The sequence below is a fragment of the Diadema setosum genome, chromosome 12 (assembly GCF_964275005.1).
Source record: "Diadema setosum chromosome 12, eeDiaSeto1, whole genome shotgun sequence".
In the NCBI taxonomy this organism is placed as follows: domain Eukaryota; kingdom Metazoa; phylum Echinodermata; class Echinoidea; order Diadematoida; family Diadematidae; genus Diadema; species Diadema setosum.
The window spans coordinates 12282037-12294369 of NC_092696.1; the positions used below are offsets into that span (position 1 = coordinate 12282037).

Sequence of the window (12333 nt, forward strand, 5' to 3'; positions counted from 1 at the left end):
TAAAGAGATCATCTTTCATTACATTCCCTGTTTCTTTTAGAGGCCATTTATATTGTTGGAAATATCCTCTGAAAAGGGGAACATTACAAATACACTGCAGTACGGCATTAAACCAACAGTTATTCGTTCTGTTCTCCATCCCCCGTATACCTTGACAATCCTTGAGAGAACTGTCGCGCCCAAAAGGATTTTTCTTTGGGGGCTTTTGAAATACCCCAATTTTTGAGTGGCCTGTTTTTTTGTCCCATTCCTCTTCTATAGTTATGTTAGATTTTTTTCGATAAGTTACGCTGTGTTCTATTTGTTTTGACCTTGTTATGTTTCGTGATTTTTTTCGCCCAGAAGTTCTACACGTTACATCATCGTAGCATCTTTGAATACCTTTCATGTCCTTTTCCCACTCTGATAAAAATTCATCCACTCGATTAATCGTTTTGGATCCTAACTGGATGTTTTTAAGCACGCCCATCCTCTGTTCCGCGTTACCGATTGTTCGGGGCATCCCAGAAATCTCTCTTTTGTGTTCAGTGTAATTCTTCGCAGAGCCACCTTTCTTATACCTTTGAAGATCCCCCATTAATATCCCCGACCATAAGACACATGATGGTAACATATTTTGTACGACTTTCATCAAGAAGTCTTTGTTATATTGCATATTTGCATTGCTCGCGTCATCGTCTGGTGCTGTATGGACGGATAGTTCCTTTTCTAATTTTTCAACAAGGTTAGTAAAATACGTTTTGAAAGGGGATGGGATTGCATCAAAATAGTCACTTTCAGTTAGTCTGGATGTGTCGAGTTTGTCAGTTACGTCATGTACAGTAAAGTCGTTGTCTATCTCATCAGACACCAGTCTGAAATCGTAATCATGTTTGCCGAGATGTTGTATTGCATTGCGTATCTTCTTTTGATGACTCGCGCAGAATTTTGTTTTCCTTGGTGAGAGCAGAATAACAGCAATTGATGTGAAGAGGGATACAAATTCTTCCCAATAGATTGCGTTCATCAAAAGGCTCATAGCGTAGGTACAAAAAAATGTCTTTCCATGGGATTTGCAAAGTTTTCTCACATTTTTCATGAAATGGCTTGCACAGGCATGTGGTATTGTCAATTTGTGAAAATCTGAGGGGCTGCCTTGTCTATTTACGATTCGCCATGCCCTATCCAGAAAAGTATGTAAGTCATTGCAATTGAAAATACGCATAGTGCTGATCAGAAAAACCCAAGCTCTGTCACTGCACACCAATTTGGGAGTACAGAGATTTGCATACCCGAAAATTTTCTTTTCAGCATGTCGTAGTACATTTATCCAGTCTGATATAACTGGTTCACTGTGATTTGCACTGACCATGCATGAAATTGGCAGCGTTGGTCCTTTAGAATTATTTTGACCTATACACAATTCATAATACAGAAGACGTTTTTCATTCAAAGTTGATTTCACGCAGCTTCCCGTGGCGTCCCAAAATAAAACACTATGACCAGCTTTTTCATGAAAAATGCGAACTCCTTGCTCGGTGAAACAAATTACATAAAATGGTTTAACTGATATTTTTTGAATAAGGCCTGGCAGAATTCCTGGATAAGTTTTTTGTTGTTTGTCTCTCAATTTGATAATACTTTTAAGTTCATCTTGTTCTTCTCGTAGGCTTGTTCTGCTCTCGCTAGATATTTTTTGCATTACATGAAGGCGACAGCTACTGCTATCCCTATTTCCGGATTCGTAAACACTATTGTCTATTTCGCTAAGTTTTCTTGTAAAAATTTTAAAGGGTAAAGAACCGTGACGGAATTGCTTCTTGAGATCATCCCTTATTTTTCCTGACAGATATCTACTATTCATTTCTTTCGTATTGTGTAAAAGTTCACCAAAGTATGACGCTCTAACAAGCATAGAAGAGTCTACTGTAACTCTGACATGCATATTACAGTCCAGAAAAGTGCAAGATGCCCTTGTACTAAATAAAATTTTAGATTCTCTTACGGAAGCTATAGAAACATTATGATGTTTGAATTTAAAGACGCAATAAGGATTGCTTCTTTTCAAGCCATCAACTATAATGTGTTCCCATGAATTACGCTGGAACTGTCTCCCCTTCTGATGTTTCTTGAGGTCATCCCATTCACGTTTTGGAAACACAAAATGTGCGGATGTGGGAATTTCACACCTAAAGGTATCTTCAATCCTTGTTTCACCACGCATTGCATTATTACCGGGTGGAATTATTTCCGCTTCAATATTATGTACACTACCGATTGGATCCCTTACACTATCAGAAGTTTGCATATTAGTTTGTTCATCACTTTGTTGAACAGATACTTCAAAAGTGTTTTGACTTCCCACTCTCGTCCCTGAGGTGTTTTCAGTGTAACTGTGAGGAGATTTTTTCATTGTCATATTCAATGGAACATCACCGTCCTGGTTGACAAAAACTGGCTGTGTTTGGCTAATTGGATCACTCTCACTATTAGAAATGTGTTCATCATTTTCTTGAAGAGATACTTCAACAATATTTTGACGTTCCACTCTCGTCTCTGATGTGTTTTCATCAGTGTTACTATGAGGTGTATTGTTCATTGTCATATTCAATGGAACATCATTGCCCTGATTGACAAAAACTGGTTGCATTCGGCTAATTGGATTACCTACATTATTAGAAATGTGTTCATCATTTTCTTGAAGAGATACTTCAACAATATTTTGACGTCCCACTCTCGTCTGTGATGTGTTTTCATCAGTGTTACTATGAGGTTTATTGTTCATTGTCATATTCAATGGAACATCATTGCCCTGATTGACAAAAACTGGTTGTGTCCGGCTAATTGGATTACCTACACTATTAGAAATGTGTTCATCATTTTCTTGAAGAGATACTTCAACAATATTTTGACGTCCCACTCTCGTCTGTGACGTGTTTTCATCAGTGTTACTATGAGGTGTATTGTTTATTGTCATATTCAATGGAACATCATTGCCCTGATTGACAAAAACTGATTGCATTCGGCTAATTGGATTACCTACATTATTAGAAATGTGTTCATCATTTTCTTGAAGAGATACTTCAACAATATTTTGACGTCCCACTCTCGTCTGTGATGTGTTTTCATCAGTGTTACTATGAGGTTTATTGTTCATTGTCATATTCAATGGAACATCATTGCCCTGATTGACAAAAACTGGTTGTGTCCGGCTAATTGGATTACCTACACTATTAGAAATGTGTTCATCATTTTCTTGAAGAGATACTTCAACAATATTTTGACGTCCCACTCTCGTCCCCGATGTGTTCTCATCAGTGTTACTATGAGGTGTATTGTTCATTGTCATATTCAATGGAACATCATTGTCCTGGTTGACAAAAAATGGCTGTGTTCTGCTAATGGGATCACTTACACTATTGGAAATTTGTTCGTCATTTTCTTGAAGAAATACTTTAACAATATTTTGACGTCCCACTCTCGTCTCTGATGTGTTTTCATCAGTGTTACTATGAGGTGTATTGTTTATTGTCATATTCAATGGAACATCATCGTCCTGGTTGACAAAAACTGGTTGTGTTCGGCTAATTGGATTACCTACATTATTAGAAATGTGTTCATCATTTTCTTGGAGAGATACTTCAACAATATTTTGACGCCCCACTCTCGTCTCCGATGTGTTTTCATCAGTGTTACTATGAGGTGTATTGTTTATTGTCATATTCAATGGAACATCATCGTCCTGGTTGACAAAGACTGGTTGTGTTCGGCTATTTGGATCACTTACACTATTAGAAATTGGTTCATCATTTTCTTGAAAAGATTTTTCAACAATGGTTTGACTTCCCACTCTAGTCTCTGATATGTTTTCAGTATAACTACTGCTAGAATTGTCCACATTCATACTTAACGGAACATCATTTTGATGCTTGATAGTGTCCGGTTCTGTTCTTTGGGCGGTTATTATGGCACCCGGATGATCGGAGCTTTCAGATGAAGTGAAAGTTTGCACTGATTTTGCTGTTAGCTTCTTTACCCCATCATTACACATCCCTATCCCACAGTAAAATACCACACCTCTCCCTGATATTATTTCTTGGGGGAGATTCATGCAGGTATAATGGTACCACCTCTGACATCCATCGCATCGCATGTACTGCATGTCTTTGTTATATGGTTGGTTACACACACAGTAATGTTCCTTTTTAGTTTTCTTATCTAATGGGTGTTGTGTCCAGACATTGGACAATCGTTTGGGTTTCCTTTTCCTCTGGTTCTTTCTAGCGTTATCGTCAAGGTTTTGATACCTCTCCTGTTCATCTTCTTTCAGCGGGGGCATTTCACTGATTAATTTTTGTACTCTGTCCCTCAACCCACCCCTGTTTTCTTTCCAGTAGGTTCTCAATAATTTGATTGCTCTCCCTTGCCTCCTTTTTGGCCATCCTAGTGTACGGACTATTTCTGCCAACATTTCGTTGTTGGGCTGTGGCATATTTCGATCAACAGCGTACTCAACAAACCTATTTGCAAGCATTTCATAGTCGACGTGGGGTTTCCGTCCGTGTGTGGAACCAGTGGGCGCGCCGCCTTTAAGTCCCATTACGTTCCCGGGCTTGTAACAGTGACCATCCTGTATGAATATAAATTATGATTCATGGTTCTGCATGAAAAATGAAACTGCAGTGTATTACAATTACCCTTTTTAGTTGCTTCATGAAAGTCTTCACTTCTACAAGAAAAAAAAAAAAAAACAATAGGACCTACGTCTTAACTCACCTATTTTGTATAAGTGTTATTAATTTCCTCAACAAAAGAAACCCGGACAAGCTTTGTTGTATTTTCTCGATTAACACTGGATACGGGTAGTCGTAAATCATAATGGTGATGCCCTACTTTTTTACGATGCGTTAGAAGCTTGCTTATTCGTTTGTTTATTTATGACTTTATATATATATATATATATATATATATATATATATTTTTTTTTTTTTTTTTTTGGGGGGGGACGGGTTTTATATGTTCACCACAATCGATATATCGACAAGGGGCATGAATATCCACTACTTATTTGATGTGGATATCCACTGAACTTAAAAATAGACAATAAGGTTAAGGTGCATTACGATCGCACCTTCCCAACCTTTTCAACCTTTCCAACATTCCTTTGCAATCATTAGCCTTGTTTAATATTCTGACTGATGCTGGAATGGACAAGACATGCATGGAAATGTATGTGAAGTCTCACACAGAGAGTCGCTTGTTATTTCAAAAAGAAAAGTATTGTTTTGTTTTTTCAAATTTGTTGTAGACCCTCTACAGTTACAGCAAAGTGAAATTTGCCTTTCAACGGTTTCTGGATTTCTGAAAGACCCGGTACACAGCGTAGAATTTCATTGAGCTGGAAAGCTGACCCGCTGCGGATTTTTACGAATTTTGCACAACTTCATCTCACCACTCACCACTATGTAGTAGACACAGCCGAAGAATCTCGATTGGACTCGAAGATGAGCGTACGTTTTGATACACTCATTCGCTGAACGGTGCTAATAGGTGGTTTTTAAACTTTACCCCACATGGCAGCGAGTAAATTTGGCCAGCCATAAATCTCGCTTCTTCTTTAGTTATAATGGTAGACTGCTTGACTTTTTGCAAAAAAGAACCACAAACAAACAAAGAAGAAGATATAAAACTGCTATTTTTTTACTGAGTCGGTCATGCACTAGTGTATTTTCAGTTTAACGAGCTTCCCAACTCTTGACATGATAATCTGCAGTTATATTATATTAAAACTGATGGGGAATATCAAGGTCTCACCTCATTAAGTTCCTTTCGCCTAGCGTTCATCTTCTGTCTTGGAGTCATCCTTCTGTCAACACCATCAACAATCTGGTTGGAAATGATATAACGATGTAATTTAATTCATCAACAAACTCGAATTGTCTCCTTGATGAAAACTATTGAATATCGGAAAAGATAGATTCAAATGCATGTTAACCACACACACACACACACACACACACACACACTTGCTTGAATGATCCCATGTCTTTACAAAGTGCATCTCACGATGATTATTGTTCTTATACACTGAATTACAAAGTATAGGCCTAATACTGTACATTACTTGTGAAGGAGTTCTGATGGCATGAAGAGTGGAGACTTTACAATATTTTTAAATGAGTAATCAGGTGCTGACTGACGTAGTTCAGTAAAATGAAATAGAGCTAATTGGCAGGTACAAACTGAAAGCCAGCATAAATGTTATAAGCTTGCTGATATAACTTTAGACATTCAAAATTTGTTTGATTTTGTGAGGAAAGTGTTCATACGAAATGTCTTCCCTATATTTGGTGTTACTAAATAAAGAGAAGAGATCTGCTTTGCCATCGAAGGTCTTGAGTTCGTGCGCTCATGTCGAATCTATATGTTAACCCCTCCAGTGTAAGCAAAACACTCTCTTCACTGGGAAAGGACACGTAGTGATATAAGAGAGTCACAGTCCACGGATCATCTTGTTATATGAAAAAATGAAAACAAGCCAGCCAGCAAGCAAAAAAAAAAAAAAAAAAAATCCAAACAAATCAAAAACAAACAAGGTAATTAGTCCCTATTACGTGACAACCTTAATGAGTGATAATTTTCTTCAGAAATTAATAATCAATTGAATGAAATCACTGTAAAGTGAACATCGATCGTGACGCGAGAGTGATGTAACATTATCATAGATTTGGCAACCCTCAACTGCACCCACTAGAACATTGTGTTTGATTTTGTTTAAATAAGTGATGGTAGAAATGATTACATGTATTAAGATATCTTTACTGATACTTAATGGAATGTGACAGGAAATCGTCACTTGAAATTGTTGCTTTCGGAAGAGTATGAGTTTTCACTGAGGCTTTATGAGGAAAGGCTTAAAATAGCAAAATTAATCTTATTCCTGAACGTTGCTTGCGAGTTTTTGTGGCTGCTGTGAAATTGGTGCCTGTTTGTTTAGTTGTTTGTTTGTTTTGTTCGCGTTTTCCCCCCGTAAACTGACTCGACAGATTGGCAAACCGAAATCTTACTTAAGTTTTCTCCCTCATTGCTTGTCAGAATGTAAATGTCACATGATTTACATTGGGTCATCTATTATGAGCTCGACACCTACTAGTCATAGATGTATACAATCCACGACCTACACTGTAGGTATAATTTAAGGCCCATTAACTCGACACTAGCTTACACGACTAATAGACCTACATGAATGCTTGACACGGGCAGGATGGGATTCTCACATTTTGACACGAGTGATCTGCGACGCCGAGCTTATTATGAGTTGCGAGCACCAATGTAAATACCGCGTCACACCTTTCCGGGCAAGTCTTGCGTGCAACTTGCGAAGAACAATTTTTACTGCCCGGAGGTTCCCGCAGATGACCCGCACATGACAGTACATAGCACGTATCTCACCCGTAGTCGCCCGGAGGTGCGCATGCAAATCCGTTTACCCGCAACCATGTTTAGACCCTGCCACACCTTTCCGGGTAGTCTACGCGGGTTTTTTGCGTGTGGGTATTTTCCAGCATACAGAACCATTTTTGAGGGCGGACGAGGATTTGGGCGAGTTAGTGCATGTGTCTTACTTGCTGGTTAAGTTCTACTTGCGGGTATACTCTGTGACTTGTGTGCCATCAGGCATATGGGGGCTGACAACTCAGTGAAGGAATTTCTCTGAAGGAAAAGCAGAAGTTCCAAAGAATGTCATTATCTTGAACGCATACTCCCGTATACTTCGTAGGACTGCGAAGTACCTGCGTGGGAGTTGCCTGCGAGGTGCTGCCTCTATGGGTCTCCTACTGGCGTTCTGCGTGGACCTCTGCGGGCAATCCTCGCGACTCAAAAAAGTTTGGGTCATTCTCAAAACTTGGCTGCGGGTAAATCGGACTTGCGTGCGCACCTCCGGGCAACTACGGGCGAGATACGCGCTAAGTACTGTCAGGTGCGGACCAACTGCGGAGAGCTCCGGGTAGCATATTTGTTTCCCCGCAAGTCAACCCGCAAAACTTCCCCAGATACCGTGTGACAACTGCTTGAGCATTCTCAAGGCTTGTTCCGAGTGAGTCGTGGGGATTCGCTGGCAGAGGTACACGCAGAACACCAGTAGGAGACCCTTACCGGCAGGACCTTGCAGGCAAACCCAACGCAGGTACTTCGCAGTACCCTAAGTCGCTCGTAACAGAAAACAGATATGTTTCAAAGGCTCATTAGCCCCCCTCCTCCAAGGTCTTCGCCGTTGACCGCGTGATCGCAAGGAAAATTGGAACGCGCGTCACCCTTGGTAATCTACAGAACTGAATACACAATTATTTCGACATTATTCAAATTCATTTTGATAAATTGATTATGCTTATTCATTCATAGAATAAAAAAAAAATGGCTGTAAATAAGGTCCAAATGTGCTAATTTTGGTCTCGGTACTCTTTGTAAGATTCTTATTGAATGTACGTAAGAAATGGCGATGGAATTTTTTTGTTATGTATTTAATTGTTCATTTCTTGTTTATTTCATTATTTTCGACTTTTTGTTTTTCATTGGTTTTTTTTTTTTCATCATCGACGACACTATTCCAATCATGAACAATATATATTGATTTTCATCTGTAAAAAAAAAAGAAAAATAATGATACGTTTATGAATTTTGGTCAGAAAGAGTGAATTATAGGTTCGTTCCATTTATGCAAGAATTATAGTCTTACCGTATCTACCCATTTGTTGAACCAGTCAAGTTCCTCTCTACTCATTTCCTTTTGACCTTGCTGTCCTGTGTTGCCTTTAGTCTTCTTTTTCCTTGCCAATGGCTTTGCCGCGATGCTATTTTGCGAGACTGATTTGTGAGATATATGAAAGACTTTGGGTGGTAGCAGATACGCCACTCCCTCTCCAGGCACTCCTCCCACAACAACCCAATCACTGAAGAAGAAACGACATAAGAGACATAATACATCGAGATTAGTGATACGGATAATAATAATACTCATTAAATCATTTGTCACAGCAATTAAGACTAACATTGTTTTCAATTCATTACCTCATTTTTATAAGAATGGTTTATTTCCATGGTGCTTTTACAAAATTCAATTTGACCTGAATATCATTTTGAAGTTCTGTTTCTTCCTTACGGTTAAGAAAAAAAAAAAAAAAGAAGAAGAAAGAATCTTACTTAAAGTCATCAACACCATTTCTAAAATGAAAACAACTATGTAACGATGGATATGCATGAGAGGGTTGATGGGTCGTACAAGGGGTCTCTTGCGTTGTTATGTTGAATTGGACGTTGTTACTCAGTCTGATACAAATTGGGGCTAACATGACTTTCCAATTTACTCTTTACGATAATAAGTATAATAAGAAGCGCCTCATCAGACGAACTCAATCTGCCCTAAAACATATCCTATATTAATCACACTTTCAGACTCAATACAGGAAGGAAATTATCCATGTTTTATTGCCCATTAAAATTATAATGGACTGAGCAAACTCTTGGACATGAGATGCGTATCAGAATTTAATGGTGACTGAATAAAATACCTGGAAAATCTGTCTGTTATTTCTTTTTTCTCTTAAGAATTTCCCGTAACAGTATAGTTGTCTACATTTCTATTGTTTCTTCGCAGGCTTTCATCGGTTACGTCCTCAAGAGACGCTTAGATTTGTCCATGCATATGAATCGTGGGAAAACTACACGTATTTAAAGGACAAGTCCACCTTCATAAACATAAGGATTGAGAGAATGCAGCAATATTAGTAGAACACATCAGTGATAGTTTGAGGAAAATTGGACAATCCGTTCAAAAGTTACGAATATTTTAAGTATATATCTGCGCAGTCACTGCTGGAAGAGAAGACCACTACAGTGTATGATGTCACATGCGTACAACTATATAATGATAATAAAAAGAGAATTTCACAACATTTTACTTTTTGAATAAAGTGCACATTTCTTCGACTTGCTACTGACGTATGTTAAGGGTAATAGAGAGAGAAGTCGAGAAGTCGAGAGAAGTCGAAAGAGAGAAGTCGAGTGTTCTTTTGCTATGCGAGAAAAATAGAAATGTGTTGAATTTTCTTTATTCTTTCTTTATATAGTTGTACTCATGTGACATCACAAGCTATAGTAGTCTTTTCATCCAGCCGTGACTGAGCAGAAACTTCAAAAATTCATAACTTTGTCCGATTGTCCGATTTTGCTCAAACTCTCACTGATGTGTTCTACTAATAGGCTGCATTCACTCAACCCACGTGTCTATGAAGGTGAACTTGTCCTTTAAGAGCACTATAGCTCAATTTTTTTTTTAGAAACACACACACACACACACACACACACACACACACACACACAAACACACATGTACATACGAAATATGATAATAATATAAATGAAAAGTGTCGAAAACCTGATTGTGGAGCCCTCCGCACGCACTGGTGTCCCATCAAAGCCTCGCTTGTGATGCTGCCTCTTCGACATTTTTCGTTCATCCTTTTTCGATGGCATTTTCCGTTCAGCCGTTAATTTCCTCTTCTTTAACTGTCTTCCGATATCTATACATTAACAGTCAGCGGAACACTGTACATGGTTGTAATACATACAGAATAATAGTGCTTTTCAGTTACACAGATGATCAGCATGATCTCTCATAATCATTATACTATATAACATACTCTTCTATGGCATCATTGTTCATGGTGACGAGAGAGGTGATGACGATGATGATGACGATGACAGATATATTATTACGTAAATTGAACCTTTTTGGGGAAAAATACTGTCATTATTAGTGTATCATGTTCACTGAAATTACTCACTATGCGCATTTGACCTTAATGTACACATTTTCTACCCCATCCTCCTGTCATAGTTATATTGATTACCCGTTTACAGGACAGGGTACCAATGGAGAATTGTCAAAAGATTGTCGATATGGGCAACATTAAGAGAATATCATTTTCTGAGGCCCAAAAGATCATCAAAATACTAGGCAAACGTTAAAGAACGAACAACGTCAAATTGTACGAAAAAGGAATGATTGGAGCAGAAAGTATTTTTCCTGCAACAAGAGGTTAAAATGTGCATTGCTATTCTTATGACATGTAACCCCCCCCCCCCCCTTTACTGACGATTCAAATCCAAACCTGCGGTATGAGCCGTCTTCTTGACCCTGCGTTTCGCAGTGATTGGTGGGACCATGAATGCAGGATATTTCCCTTTCGGCCGCACAGGTTTGATGAGCTCTTCGTCAAGCACAGTAAGGAAAAAGGCCACCCCTTCGTTCGATAAATGAAATCCATCCTCTGAACTGAACAGATCCAGATCGTCTGGATCAATATCTTTTCCGATGTCCACAAATGTACACCCTTCCTCGTTAGCAATCCTCAAAAGCTCGTTGTTTAACACGTCCACATATTGCCATAACCCATCCAGACGATGACAAATTGACGTAAGAATCAACTAGTAGAAAATAAAAACGAAGTCGATTCCTGTCAATATGCAATAACGTATCTTCCAAAAGTGACTTTGTGCTATGTTCAGTATGTTCGCTTTTTTATCGTTTTGCGTACTCTTCTCAGTCAACATATCTTATCTCTTTGCCACTAAAATGCTTTTGTCAAAAGTACGTCGTCGATAACATACGATAATACGTTTAGTCAGCGTACTTAGATTTCATAATTTTTTTATTCAACTTTCCAAGAAACGGGAATTGCATGCAATAGACAATTAAGGCCGCAGGAAATTAAAAGACAAGGAAATCTCGAAATGAACATGTGTTATTACAGTAATAAACAGATATCATTATAGTCATTTGGAACTTTGTTATCTTATTATAACTTTTGCATTTATACAACCTTCATAACCATGCAGAATAATTATATTTATGACCTTGAGCTTTTAAAAGAATGTCCGTCTTGAATACCGTCGTGAGAAAAAAAAAACACTCCTTTTCTTTTAATGTAGACAGTAACAATAAGTACACTGTATATCACATACTCTATACCATAAGGTTTACCTTTGACGATGGGAACTGCCTGCACGCCGTCTTGACGAGCGCCTGAAAATCTTTTGCGTCCTCGTCAATGCTGAAAATATAAAGAAATAATAGATAGTAGTTATTACTTAGGGAGCGGTGTAAAAAAAAAAAAAAAAAAAGAGAGGAGAAGATAAAGGATAGAGGGTCTATGGAGCCTGAGCGCATATTCTTTGTACACAAAGTAAAATGAGATTAATAACTGGACAATAATGTTATATGTAGCTGTATACCAGAATATATGGTAATTAAGAATCTGATATTTCTATCACTAGCAATCATTAAAATGGTAT

The 12333-nt window shown here is 38.2% G+C and overlaps 1 long non-coding RNA gene across 1 annotated transcript; it reads right to left on the reverse strand.

The window, feature by feature from the left end:
* Positions 1–10426: 10426 nt before the first annotated feature.
* On the reverse strand, positions 10427–12096 carry LOC140235968 (uncharacterized). Its single transcript, XR_011901718.1, has 3 exons — positions 12023–12096; positions 11151–11466; positions 10427–10559 (listed from the first exon to the last, which is right to left on the reverse strand). It is a non-coding gene; the product is annotated as an uncharacterized lncRNA (long non-coding RNA).
* Between the last annotated feature and the right edge of the window lie 237 nt (positions 12097–12333).